The following is a 12,905-nucleotide window of genomic DNA, read 5'->3' on the forward strand; positions in this document are numbered from 1 at the left end:
AAAGCCAATACATTAATGATTTCAAACAAATCATTACTCAGCTTTGGAATGCAAATACTGATGTACATTACATTTCAGACGATACAACAGCAGTTGCTTGTAATTTTACAGCATAAATGAGAAAAGCTGGAAAGAGTAATGCAGATGAGTAGACATATCAGCAGACACAAGTCTTAGAAACGTTCAAGGTTTGGTCTCAAGATGCTCTCTCATAAAGAATGTGCAAGCTACAATGCTGCAGATTGGCTAACTAGGTTGCCGCTGTATGGGCATAGCATTAATGTATTATGATTAAGTCTTGTCCCAGCTACTGTAAGAAATTGGGTACTGGACCCTGTGAGTGAAATTCAGAAGTTAGCTGAAAGAGTACTTGACTTGATAGTTCAGACATGCTCAAACCCAACTTGATTTGATACTTATTATCCAAATAGGTCTGCAGAGTCATAGTATCTTTGTATGAAGTAGCAGAATGCTACTCATATTGAAACATGTAAGCAAACAATGACAGAGGATGGTTTAAGGCACATGGATGAACTGGTTGTCTAGTAAGACACGAAAAGCCTCATCAACCACATGAAACTGTCTTGCCAAACTGCAGAGAAAAAGGAATTGTTTTATTTTTGCCTTGCAGTTGTTCTTCTCATAGCAGACAGACAGTCATTTACTTGTAAGTGTTGAAACTTGTGAGCAATCATTTTTTGCAAAAAAGACAAGTGTGTTAACTATTTTAAACTGGTGCAGATGGAAACTTTCAATAAACCAACCCAAACTTTTACAACCTGTAATTTGATTAAGCACCTCATCCGATTCCATTACAAAAATGTGGAGAAACACTATAGGAAGGCTATTCTCCATACACATGTACAAACCCATGGCCTATATTGTGGGCATGGTATCTGCTGTAAAAAAGCATGTATGTGTCACTCTCTTCCATTTTGGTTGCTTCCTCTGTTCCAGTCACCTCCAACCAACAAACTCCTACATATACCCAATCTGCATGACTGCAAAGCAATGTGTTGGAAATATGCTAACTACATCATTGTGTGAGAGTGCACCCTGCATGGCTACAGAAGAGCTATTTTAGAGCATCAAATCAATTGCTGGCAGTAATAAAGATATATACATTTTTTCAGTGTCAATTTTTGGAATCCCCTTATTTTACAAAATTATAAACAGTAAAAAACACATTGGGCCTCATCACGACTTGGGCGGTAAATGTGGCGGATTATCCGCCGGACCTAAATAGCGCTAACGCCAAGGCACCTGGCGGATAATCCGCCAGATCACGACTAATCGTGCACGCACCCCGGTCCAAGGCGTAAGCGCGATTAGCGCGAACCCTTAAAGCCGGCGCACCGTGCGCTACCGCCAGGTCGCGCTCATAGCGCGCGCTATAAGCGCGCGCTCATAGCGCGCGGGAAACGCGTCACCGCCGGAATAGGAAATAAAGCGGCGGCCATTTTGGAAATCACAATCCGTCAGATATCTCAAGCACTGGAAGCCATCCACTCCATCCGAAGACAGTAATGAGTCAGGAGCGCACCAGGGGCAAGTCTGCCATGGATAGGGTCAGAAAACCTAAGTTCAGCGACCAAGAACTTGAGGTCCTTGTGGATGAGGCACTGACTCACCACCACGAGCTGCAGCAGCGCAAAACAAGCGCAATGCGCAGAGGGCAAATATGGAAAAGCGTGGCACAAAGGGTCAGTGCAGTTGGCCGCGTGCCCCGGGATGGTGAAGACTGCCGCAAGCGGCTCAATGACCTGCGGGTTCGGGTGAGAGGCATCCTGTCCCAGTACAGGAGTGCAAGCAGGGCCACAGGAGGAGGCCCACCACCCCCCCCGACCTCACACCATGGGAGGAGAAACTGACGGGCCTCATTGATGTTGGGACCATTGAGGGCATCGGTGGAGCGGAGGCAGGGACTGGCATTGATCCAACGGCAGGTGAGTCCCATCCCCGAATACATGCATCTGAATGAGAGTGAAGACATGTGTCTGAGGCACTGCATACACCCGTAAGTGAGGGCCACATCCCTAGAACGTCAGTGCTGCCTAGACGACCCTGTACGTGCAGTGCATGAATGACAGGGGCAGGGGATAGACTCCCATAGCCATAGGACAGCTACGTAGAGTGGTACTGTGCATCAACACAACCACAAAAGCCTGAGCGCAGTCCACCCCAACCACGCTTACCCATGCTGTGTCCCTCCATGCACATCCACAACAAGCCCCACATGTTGACTGAACAGAATGAAAGTTGAATGCGTCATTGTCACTGTCTTCATTCACACTTGTTGGCATGACTTGCATCACACACATGTATGTAGCATTGTACTCAAACCACCCCCTATGTACCCCACAGGCACACGTCGATCCCAAGAGGCCGTTGATGATGAGGCCACACCAGCAATGCGCCCAGGACACCGTGCCTCCACCAGCACCCCCCCCGAGGCGGCACCCACGTGAGAGAACACCGTGGAACACCCTCCTCACCCCAACTCAGCCCCGCCAGACAGCAGCGGCAGCCACATGGCCGCAGGGAGGCTACCGGCAGCTCACCGGAACCCTACATCCATAGCCCCGACGCCGAGGTAGAGAGGCCGGATTCGCAGCCGGATGTGGGAGTGACACCTTCACGTGGGCATCATGCCACCGCAGCACACACCCACAGCAGCAGTGATGGGGAAGGGGCATCCACAGCCCATGGAAGGCCAAGCACTGGCAGGCAGCAGGCAGGGAGTCGGCATGTGGCTTTGCCCCGCTGCAGCACACCCCAGCCCGATGTCGACACCCCGTCATATGGGAGCCCTGAGGGCCATCGTTGCGAGCCAAGCAGCCCAGTCCGGTCTGGTGACATGTCACCACGCAGCCCCCCCCCCCAACAGCGCACAATTCGCGGTCCACCACCTGACGCGCCAGGAGAGGGCCTTGTCACTGGGGAAGCAGTAATGGGCCGCCTGGACATAATCAAAGCCAAACAGGCCCGTGTTGAAGCAATGGCCAAAGTCCAGAGGCGCCATATCAAGGCTGTGAGCAACTCAATCCGGCATGGTTGCAAGTACATTGCCCGGGACAATGCACGCACGCGCCATGTTGTGCAACAATGCACTGCTGCCTTCACAGGCTTTGGCCAGAGGGTCCGTGAATTAACGGAGGCTGTGTCTGCCCTAGCAGAGCAACAACGTGAGGCCAATGCCCTCATGCGCCAACACATGATGGGCAGTGCTTCCGTGCCCTCGACCTCAACAACACCAACAGAGGGTTCACTGGACCCATCTCCAAGGCGCCGGTCCTTGCGCCACCTGAGGGCACACACACCGGAGGGTCCTGGGAGAGGGAAGCGCCCGCGCCCATCATAGGGGTGCATGGCATCATTGGTGTTGGCCTGATTAGGCAACAGCACATTTTTGGGTGTTCACTGGGGGGAGGGGGGATCGTTGTGTGTTCACTGGGGGGAGGGGGGATCGTTGTGTGTTCACTGGGGGGAGGGGGGATTGTTGGGTGCTCACTGGGGGGAGGGGGGATTGTTGTGTGTTCACTGGGGGGTGGGGGATTGTTTGAGGGAATAATAAATCACGTTAAAAAAATCACAATGCATGGACAGTGGTGATTGTTACAAATGCAATTCAATGTAGAAGTGACATTCTGTATTTACCTATTACCCATTTTGAAAAGAATCCATAAATCAATCCCTGTCTGGCCAACCCCCCTTCCCTCAGGACCACCCTTTTTGCATGTGCTACACCTTCTGGACCTTCATCGTCCTCACTGCCATCCTCAGGTGGCTGCACATGAGCATCAGGGGGCAGTGGCACATATCTGCAACAGCAGATGTTGTGCAGCATGGCACATGTCAGTGAAATTTCCCGGCTTCTTCTGGAGCATACATCATAGCACCTCCTGTGCGGTCGAAGCACCGGGAGCGTGCCTTCAAAAGTGCAAATGCCCTCTCCACACAGATCCGTGTACGGGCATGGCCAAGGTTGTATGCCCGCTACGCAGCCGTGTGTGGGTGACGCACAGGGGTAATGAGCCACGCGTACTGGGGATATCCAAATTCATATGTAGGGGAGAGAAAGCCGTTATGGGGACAAGGTAAATCGAGTGGGTGTACAGAGCCCTGTCATCAGTGTGATTTTGTCATATTTCTCATTTGGCCTATGACATTGTGGAGTGCGCTGTCCTATGGGCACAATTGAATCAATGGGGTAGTCTCCACTTGGTACGGCTATGTTTCGATATGTAACAGTACTCATTCACATGTCGCAGGATGAGGGGGCCCTTCCATCTACTTCTGCTTGACAGAAGTGGCTGCCTCATGTGTCATTGCTAATCCATTGGCCTACAGTTGCATTTGCTGATCTTCACTATTCTGTACTGTTCTCAATGCATTCCCATGGCCATTTTGGGGACAGTGTTTGTGGGATGTGCATTGTCATCACTCGGCCTACTTATGTGTGGAGCATTCGTGGATGTGCCAGGTGATGGTTTGGTATTTCGTTGCTGTCGGGTGGCCAGGGTGGGATGTCTGGAGTGTGTCAGTGTTGGGAAACATGGTGCTACTCACACTGGAGGCTTTGTTGTGGTGGGTATTCCATATGTCACGGTGCCGCTACATGACTTACATCCTGCATGGGTGTGTTCTGCTGTGTTGAACATGTCCAAGGTTCATCGTGCTTTCTGCTTGTATGTGTATGCTGCTGTGATGCTACTGACTTTTGGGAATGATGGATTCGGTGTCAGGCAACATCAGTTGTGGATTGACATGCTTTGTGGTATACATTTGTACTCACCCAGTAGACATGTGTTTTGACCTTGGTGCCTTTCCATGTACGCTGGCAGGGTACTGTTGCGTAGGAGCATGGAGTCGTGGGTGGATCCTGGGTAGCGGGCACAGCAGTGGCTGAAGGTGAGGTCAGGGCCACATGTCACCTGCACATTGAGGGAATGGTACAGTTTCCGGTTTCTGTAGGCAGCCTCATGTGCCTGGGGTGGTACAAGTGCCACAGGGCTTCTATTACATTCGGTACTTGGGCAATGGCATGGGATTGACCCTTCAGCTGGTGCACCTGTGCCTGTGTGGCTGGCAATGCAATGTGTTCGTTCACATGATTCAACAGTGCATCAAGCACCGGTACCAGCATGGCACTGAATGTGGACTGGACCATTCCATGCATCATGGCAACGGTATGGTGGTCGCTGTCAGTCCCAAGTGATAGTAGCACAGACACGATATTCACTAGGGGAGGTACTGCCGTGCTGCTGGATATGCGGCTGCATATGTCCCCCGGATTGTGTCCAGCAACTGGGTGATGGTTGCCCTGTCCAGCGGATATTCTGTCACCAACTGACCATCAGTTAGGGCCCAGGGTGTTGGCCTGACCCTGGGGATGGCTGGGCGCCTTGCTGCTGCTGCTCTCATCCTCCTTCTCCTCATCCCCACTGCCCCCTACACTCCCAGGACCCTGGCCTGGTTGACTGGCCTCTGTAGCTCCAGGCGCAGCAGGTAGTAGTCGACATCAAGGCTCCCGGTTCCAAATGGCAGCATGGTGTTGGGGAGGGGGTGTTGTGCATGGGTGGGTCCTTTGTAGGCCTCTGGATTGCATTGCTTACACCTGGGCCCTCATTGCTGTGGCCTGTGTACTGTTACCTCCAGCTTTTTGCTGGAGGTATTTTCGGCGGATTATCCGCCGCTTTCATGGCGCTAATAGCGCTTACGCCGGACTCCTCATCGATGATGTTTTAGCGCTAAGGGTTCCTGGCGCTGTTATGGCCGGCGCTTGTACAGCCGGCTGTCCTTGCGCCGGCTGTTAATCCGCCGGCGGTATTAGGAGTCCTGATCCGACGGACCCTTAAAATCGGCGCTATGAGCGCTAACGCTGATTTTAAGGGTTACCGCCCAAGTCGTGATGAGGCCCATTGTTGAAGACCATAGTGCACCTGTTTTTACTGGGGCAATTTGCCCAGGAAAAAAACATTCTATTTTTTTTCAACATTATATGTTTGCACAACTAATAAAAATCTTTGGAAAACAGCTTGCATTAGACATTGTCAATTTTTCGGGGAATGTGTGCCTCACTTGCTCAGACCTTACAGGAAACCAGATCGGCACAGACAAGAAACCACAATAGAACAAAGTTATAAAGATATGTATGGGTATGCTAAATATTTAACTTAACTCCTCAGAAGAACCAGTGTGCCCAGAAAACTGTCACTGACAGCTGGCAGTATTTCTGTGTCGAGTAGCAAATGGATAAAATGACATTTAGAAGTTCAGTGTGTTTCTATTGTAAGCTGTTGCAGATGGAAGCTGCAAATAAAGCATCTCAAACCTTTGCAACCTCTAATTTGATTCTGCACCTCATCCAAATCCATTACAACAATGTTGAGGAACTCTATAGGAAGGCACATTTCCATCAAAATTTACAAACCCATGACCCATAATCTGTGCACAGGTATCTGCTGTAGAAAAAGCACATTTGCATCACTCTCTTCTACTTCTTATGCTTCCTCTGTTCCAGTCACCTCCACCCATCCTACCTATACCCAATATGCACAACTGCAAAGTAATGTATTTGAAATATGAGAACTGCATCATGGTGTGAAATTGCACCCTACAAGACCTATTTTGCAACAACAAAGCAATTGCTGCCACTACAACTACATATTAAAAAAAAATCTGTGGCAATTTGTTTTATCCCCTTAATTTACAAAATACAACTAGAAAAAAAATAATGAAAAGATTAGGCACAACAAACCCATAGTGTGCCTGCATTTATTGGGGCAATTTGCACCAGAAAAAACAATCCATTTCTTTTTTATATAGTAGGAGTTTGCACAACTAGTAGCATTCCTCTATTATTTATCAGTGTATATTTAAAGATGAAAACAAACTTATGTTTCATGAAATTAAACACTCGTAGGTTTCATAAAACAGCAAACACATGAAGACAATGTATTTTCTCTTATAGATGACCACATAGTAACACAAACCAGCAAATAAAATCCTTTTAAAGCACACACTTTTTTTTTTTTATTGTTTTAATCAAACTTTACAATATTTTTCTGTTTTATTTTGTCTCTTAATTGTCTCTAGGACATAAGTTCAAGTCAACTGTGGTTTGTTGACTGTGTTAGGCTCGGACTCTGTGGAGGGTTCCTTGTCTTGTAATAGAACAGTCACGATGTATTAAAGCATTTTGGCAGTTATTATTTGCCAGCTGGTTTTGTCGCCACCAATGAGTTGACACCACCATGTTGGTTCTTCCATCAATTGCTCCTTTGTTGCTACATGCACGAAAAACTTAGGTCTCAAAGCACGCGTCGCGTGACAGGTCGTTAACAAGTGTTGAATTGTTTCTTGTGGCGGTGGCTCCGTGTCGTGGCAAAAACGGCAGTTTGCGGTTAGGGAAAGTCCTCTTATGTGTAGGATCTCATTTGTGCGAAAAAGATTCAGACATGCTCTTAAAATCAGATTCCGAGCCCATTTATTTGGGAAGATCTTTATGTAGTTTTGTAGTTTGTTTAATTTTCTGGTATTGCCGGGAAGGTGTGCGCCAAGCCTTTGAGCTGAGGCTTGTTCCGTTGTCTTAGCCCAATCTGCTTCCTTCAGTTTTCGTAATATTCTACATGGATTGTGGATCAGTTCGTCTTCATCTGATGCAATAGAGTCCAGGAGACAGATGTTCTCTTTCTGCCAAGTTGATAGCATTTCAGATTTACCTGAATCTATCTTGTGCTTGATCAGGCTGTAGACCCCGTTGCCGTCGATCATTCTGCATTTTCTGTAGAGCATAAGTGTGTTGCAGGAAACTGTGCATTGCATGGACTGAAGGCTCAGTTCGTGTCTTATCACTACCCCAGACGTCGAGGTCGGTAGCTTGAGCACCGATCTCCAAAATGTGGCTTCAAGCTTGAGCCAGATGTTTTGTGGAATGGTCGGCATGGCTTCTGCTCCATATGTTGTTGCAGGAACAACCTTCATTTTGTAAAAATTAATTGTAGGCTTTAATGAGAATTTCCCAAATTTGCAGTCGATTACCTTTGCTTGAGCTGCTAGCTTTTTGATCTTGTTGAACATGACAGTTTACATAGTTATTTCTGTCTTGGTGCTGTCAAGCTGCACTCCTAGGTACTTGAAATCTTGGACAATTTCAATTTTAGCGTCTTCGAGAGACCACTTAAAATTGATGGTTTTCTTCCTTGTGTTCTGTAGAATCATTGCCTTAGTTTTCCCTTTGTTAATTTCTAAGAAATGTTTCCTTGCATATTCTTGTAGGCCGTTAAGCTGGCGTTGTAGGCCTACTGGGGTCTGGTCAAATAATGTGAGATCGTCTGCATATAGGAGCCGTTCTATCGAAGAATTTCCCATTTTTGGCGGAAATGCCAGTGTGCTGCTTGTTTGGATCTGGAGATCGCCTATGTAGGCTAAGAATAAGGCTGACGCTAAAGGGCAACCTTGTTTCACTCCACGGGAAATTGGAATTTCGTCAGATAGCTCTCCCTCACGACTCAGACGCACTCTCATCGAGGTGTTGTGATGTAAGGCTTGCATTGGGGCCAGTATGTCGTCCGGGCATTGCGCCATTCTCTTAGCTTTGTCCAGAGACAATGTCTTTCAATGCGATCGAACGCTTGTGTAAAGTCGATGAATACCACGAATAGTGACTGACCAGACTGCAGGGCTCTACTTTTCAGTATGCTGAAGATTAGAATGTTACCTGCTGTTCCCGTATTTGTTTTGAAGCCGTATTGTAGGTGGTCATTACACTTTGGTGTGGCTGCCCAGGCTTGGAATTTTCTTAATAGTAGTGACCCGAAGACTTTACCGATGCAGTCTAGTAAGGCTATTGGCCGAAAGTTTGCGGGATCCTTTATGTCTCCTTTTTTGTATATAGGAATTATTGTTGCTGAAGTCCATGATTTTGGTACCGAGCTTGATTCTGCGCAGCGTCGAAAGACTTCACTGATGAAAATGACCCATTCTTCAGCATGTGCTTTAAGTTCAAAGTTGGTGATTCCATCAGTTCCGGGGGTTCGTGAATTTTTAAGTTTCTTGATGATCTCCCGAATGTCGTCTTTGTCTTCTAGATTGATCCACTGTACTTTTTGATGTTGATGTTTCACGTTATTTTTGAATGTGACTGATTTGAACACATCGGCGAAGTGTGTTTCCCATGTGAATTGTGAAATGTTGTTGGTTATATGGTTCTCCTCTGACTGTTCTGTTGATCTTAGTAGGGACCAAAAGTCTCTTGCGTTGTTTGTTGTTAGCGCTTTTGTTATGTCTTCGGCATCTTGCTGATACAGTTTGCCTCGATGCACTCATATCCAGGCTCTGTATGCTGATTTTAACGCTTTTTGGGCGTTCTTCACATGTTCAATTGGCGTGAGTCTAGTTGCATTTTTCATGGCTCTTCTATGCTCACGTCTTCTTATCACTAAATCACTGTTGTAAGTATGTTTTTTGACACCAGCTACGATTTTCTAACTTGTTTTCTTTTGTTGATATGCCACTAACAGCGGTTGGTAATCGACTACATTAGGCTCAGCTGGGTGTGCTGCGTATTTGTATCTTTGCGTAAGATTTTTGATTGCAGTTGTGCTCAGTTTAAGTCTGGTTCCTCTTGTATTAGTTTCGATGTCCATATTTGTGCCCTTGTTTTTTGCACTGTTTATTGTCCAACTGGTTTCCAAGAGGTTGTGGTCACTGGCTGCTGTTCGACGCACATTAAAAGACGTAATAGCACTTAGCAGTGATTTGGAGACAAATATGTAGTCAATAGTTTCGCGCGTTTCAGCGCATTCCCATGTTGGTATGCGATTTTGTTGTGGAAAGGCGAGGTCTCTTGAACGAGTCAGATCAAGCCAAGTTTTGCCTTGCTGTTCTGCGGCTGTTGGATGTTTTTTTGTTCGTGAGCTCTTCTTGGTGTTACATACGGCATTTAGATCACCGCATATCAGTAGCGAGGACACTGACAGCTTGGAGATAGCTTCATCTATTACTTGTTCACACATGGTGATGAAGTTTTCACCATTGATTGCTGCTGGATTCCAGTATGCATTGATGACAATTATGGTGCTTTCTGGTTCTTCTGTGTTATTTTCTTGTTTCCATGTGATACTTACTGCCAGAAGGGACAGGTTTGCAGTTACGGTTGGGCCAATGGAAAGTCCAATTCCGGTACGGCATGCGATCAAAAGCCCAGACATTGGTCGCTCTAAATGTCCCTTGGCTGCTGGGGCCATTTTTATCTCGAAACCCTCTAGGGTTTGTGCACTTGTTAGCCATGTCTCCTGTAGACATATGATGTCGTATTGCCCTAGGTTGACATCTCCTGGAACTGTTAAGTGTGAATGCCCTCTGGTATTCCACGAACAGAGTCGCCCTTTGCGATGATGATTTTCCTGTTGAAGTGTTGCTGGTGGATTGGGCTCTCTGTCAATGGATTACTATTTATGTCGCTGCATGGTAAGAGCTTTTGGTAGCCAGGCCCAAATTCCTTGTTTGTTGTCGGCCTGTGTGGGCGTGACTTGAGGTGTATGACTGTTGTGTGTGGTTTGTGAGAAGGTTCTTTTCCTGTGCCTGGCGATATCTATCTGAGATGTCGTCATTTGTGTGATTTGATTTCCTTGAGGTTTCTGGGTTGTCTCTTACTTGTGTGCTCTTTCTTTGATCTTCTTTGCTACGAGATTGGTTTGAGAGATTTCGCTTACTTTGTGGTAGGTAATGACTGTCTTGTCACGATAGTTCTGATTGTCTCTATCGTACGTTTTTTTGTCTGTGCAGTGTAACTGACGTTTTTCTTGTGTTTTTCATCCACTTTGTTCCTTTTTTTTTCTTCTTCTGTGATCGTATCTACATAGAAGCTGAGATTGTGGATGTCAGATTTGCTTTTGTATATCTGCTTGTAAACGGTATAAGAGAAAACACAAGGGGGGTTGTCCTGGCTGCAACAGTCAAAGCTGATTGCAAATTATTGAAATGCAAATAAAATTTAATATGTATCTGATCCTTTGTTATAAATACAAGGGAAAAGATGGGGAGGTAACAGGGAGAAAGGATATATACCACAATCACTTAATTGAAATAAGACTGGGAGTCTTTTTTATTTTCTCTCCTCAGTCAACTATACATTATTAAACAAACAAAGGTTTGCATAGACCTGTAGATGGTACACACATTGCATTATATAGTGTATTCATTACTTCACATATTCAAACATGTAAAAAGCAAAAACACATTGATGCATAGATCAACATAACATTTGTGTTGCTCTAACACAGATCCTTGGATAGGTCTAACAAAAGCCAGGCTAAAGGGTGACCAAAAATAGATCATCATTCAAAAATTTAATCTCTTGTTCTTTTAGTTCTTTGGAAATGTCTAGATGTATTCTCCTGGCTGTAGTGATCGTAAGGACCATGAGGTCCCTGCTGCACTTGGTTGCGATTTTACTAAAGCCAAGCATATAATCTTTGTCCTCTAGAAATAGAGCTGGTTCATTCCGTACCTGCAATCCCATTGGTACTAAATTCGCTCTAAGATATTCTCTTAAGAAATGACCATGCACTTCCGTTCTGAAGCAATGTTTTTTAAGGTTAAGTAGGTCTTCGCCTGATGCTGTTGACGCTAGAGTTTGTTGGGCGCCCTCAATATTAAAGAGGGTGGGTCCTTGAATGATCTCTAAAATGTGTTCTTCCGTGAAGCTAAGAGTTTGATCCATGATGCGTAACTGGATCCAGTGAAGGTAAAAAGGCAGAATTGGCCAACAATAGTGAGTGAGAAGACCAGAGGGAGTCCTAAGCTAAACAGGCATGAAAAAATGTGGAAGAGAAAAAACAAGTTACAGGTCCCTATTATAGCAAACAGCTATATCTCAAAGAGAATATACGGGAGGGAAAGCCCAAACTACGCTCAGGACTAAGGGCTATCATTAGCGAGAAAACACAAGGGGGGTTGTCCTGGCTGCAACAGTCAAAGCTGATTGCAAATTATTGAAATGCAAATAAAATTTAATATGTATCTGATCCTTTGTTATAAATACAAGGGAAAAGATGGGGAGGTAACAGGGAGAAAGGATATATACCACAATCACTTAATTGAAATAAGACTGGGAGTCTTTTTTATTTTCTCTCCTCAGTCAACTATACATTATTAAACAAACAAAGGTTTGCATAGACCTGTAGATGGTACACACATTGCATTATATAGTGTATTCATTACTTCACATATTCAAACATGTAAAAAGCAAAAACACATTGATGCATAGATCAACATAACATTTTTGTTGCTCTAACACAGATCCTTGGATAGGTCTAACAAAAGCCAGGCTAAAGGGTGACCAAAAATAGATCATCATTCAAAAATGTAATCTCTTGTTCTTTTAGTTCTTTGGAAATGTCTAGATGTATTCTCCTGGCTGTAGTGATCGTAAGGACCATGAGGTCCCTGCTGCACTTGGTTGCGATTTTACTAAAGCCAAGCATATAATCTTTGTCCTCTAGAAATAGAGCTGGTTCATTCCGTACCTGCAATCCCATTGGTACTAAATTCGCTCTAAGATATTCTCTTAAGAAATGACCATGCACTTCCGTTCTGAAGCAACGTTTTTTAAGGTTAAGTAGGTCTTCGCCTGATGCTGTTGACGCTAGAGTTTGTTGGGCGCCCTCAATATTAAAGAGGGTGGGTCCTTGAATGATCTCTAAAATTTGTTCTTCCGTGAAGCTAAGAGTTTGATCCATGATGCGTAACTGGATCCAGTGAAGGTAAAAAGGCAGAATTGGCCAACAATAGTGAGTGAGAAGACCAGAGGGAGTCCTAAGCTAAACAGGCATGAAAAAATGTGGAAGAGAAAAAACAAGTTACAGGTCCCTATTATAGCAAACAGCTATATCTCAAAG

The sequence above is a fragment of the Ambystoma mexicanum genome, chromosome 4p (assembly GCF_040938575.1).
Source record: "Ambystoma mexicanum isolate Mex_15411 chromosome 4p, UKY_AmexF1_1, whole genome shotgun sequence".
In the NCBI taxonomy this organism is placed as follows: domain Eukaryota; kingdom Metazoa; phylum Chordata; class Amphibia; order Caudata; family Ambystomatidae; genus Ambystoma; species Ambystoma mexicanum.